Raw genomic sequence first — 1,927 nt, 5'->3', positions numbered from 1 at the left:
GGCAATATAACAATTTCATTCATTTTTCTCGCTCCACGGGCCACTGCCGTAGATGCTGAGTTTCTTCAACATTTCGATTTCAGTTCAAATTTTCATTATTTTTCTGTGATGTTTCTTGTGTGGATAAACAAACTGATTTGTCGTGGCTGGTAATGGATGATCGGTTACTTTCTGGTCTGAGTATAATTGTGAGATACGCTGATATAGGGTCCATTCTGTCTCTCAGTCTCGGGTGAGAGCGGGTGCAGATCATCCAATTGGCTTAGAGGTGTGTAATACGCCTCCAAGACACTCAAGGAGTAACGAGCTTACGGTGGTGGTAAAAAAAAGTCTCGCCACTTCTTGATTAAGTAAAACATTCACGTCTGTCATTGTTGTTAAACCAGGGGAGAGCGCGAACGCAGTCCCCCACTACCATAAATTTTGCAGTCGAGTATCCCGCATTTGGGGATATCGCAGGCGTCAGCACACCCGAAGTGCAATGGGATAGCCTCGTCCTGGAAGAACAACCTTCATGATCATTGTTTCTTCCCTGCCAGGTAAGTATGCTGTGGCGCCTCCCACGCCGCCGGCTAATGTTAGCCACTACTCCTTACAGTCAGAACTACCACTTTTACAAATCAGGCTCTCACCTTATTTTCACCTTTTTCCCACATGGTTCTTCTGCATCAAATGTTGTTTTCTGACAAGACTCCACGCCAATAGGAATTTACTGGAACAGCCTCGTGTTCTACATTTGCATATTCCCCTTATAAGGATATCCCTTGCACTCACTCTTGAGTGTCCGTCTGCAATGAGAATTCTTCATCTGATAAAGGCAGCCACCGACCTGAATGTACCAGGCATTGAATCCCGAAACATCAGCTTTTGTGCTCCTAAGATGCTGTTTGGCCTGCTGTGTTCATCCAGCCCCACACTTGGATTCTCCAGCATCTGCAGTTCCCATTATCTCTGATTACATTGAAGCCAGTACAGTTTCTTCTTCCAACCAAATGCTGTGCTAACTCTCACAGCGTTATCCTGTAGACAATCAAATATAACTTTCTGGAACAAAAACCTGATTTCCTGATTTGTTCCTGATTTACAGCATCTGCAGTTCTATCGATTTTTATTCAAATGTGACTTTCTGGCCCATTTTGTGACTGCTGCAAACATTTTGGATCTTTCCGGTCCTGAGACTCCTTGACGCTGAAAAATGGCTTGAAGGAAGCTGGTGAGGATGACACCAAACATATAAAAATGTACAGTGCCCTAGTAAGATCAGGACTGGAACACTGTAAACAGATTTCTGTACCTTATCTCAGGAAAGATACATTGGCATGAACGCAGTCAAGAGGAATTTGATACCAGATATTGAGCAGGAACTGCCTTCGGAGGAGGAGTTCAGTAGGTTGGATCTGAACTCATTGGAGTTTGGGGAAATGAACACCATGGAAATGTAGATGTAAAACATTGTTTGCCCCTTGTGGGATTCTGAGAGCAGAGGACATTATCACAGAATAAGTGTTCCCACATTTATGACAGAGATGAGAAGCAAATGGTTTCTCTCAGAGGGTAATAAATCTGGGGAATTCCTAACTGCAGGTGGTTGTAAATCTATTCAATGGTTGTTAAGTATATTCAAAGCTGAGGCACAGATATTTTACTCAGTATGGGAATCACAGGTTGTAGCGAAATGGCAGGAGACTGGATTTTAGGATTATCAGATCTCATTGAATGGCAGAGCAGACCCAAGGGGCCAAATGGCCTACTTCTGCTCCTACATCTGATGGTCTCGTTATGAAGAGTTTCTGAGTCGACAACCCTTTTAAGGCAGTGATTTTGAGATGAATAAACTCGGCCAGTAAGTGGTTGCTTCTGGCAGCTTTACTCTTCTTGAAGGACTCCCGTGTCTTAGTCAGCTCATCTGGATATAACGGCTTACCAG

The 1,927-nt window shown here is 43.7% G+C and overlaps 1 non-coding gene across 1 annotated transcript; it reads right to left on the bottom strand.

The window, feature by feature from the left end:
* Window positions 1-383: 383 nt before the first annotated feature.
* Window positions 384-547, bottom strand: LOC125447330 (U1 spliceosomal RNA). Its single transcript, XR_007246537.1, has one exon. It is a non-coding gene; the product is annotated as a U1 spliceosomal RNA (small nuclear RNA).
* Window positions 548-1,927: the final 1,380 nt, after the last annotated feature.

This window comes from Stegostoma tigrinum, chromosome 38 (assembly GCF_030684315.1).
Source record: "Stegostoma tigrinum isolate sSteTig4 chromosome 38, sSteTig4.hap1, whole genome shotgun sequence".
NCBI lineage: Eukaryota > Metazoa > Chordata > Chondrichthyes > Orectolobiformes > Stegostomatidae > Stegostoma > Stegostoma tigrinum.
Note: the sequence above shows the minus strand (reverse complement) of the source record. Positions and strands in the feature narration are given on the sequence as shown.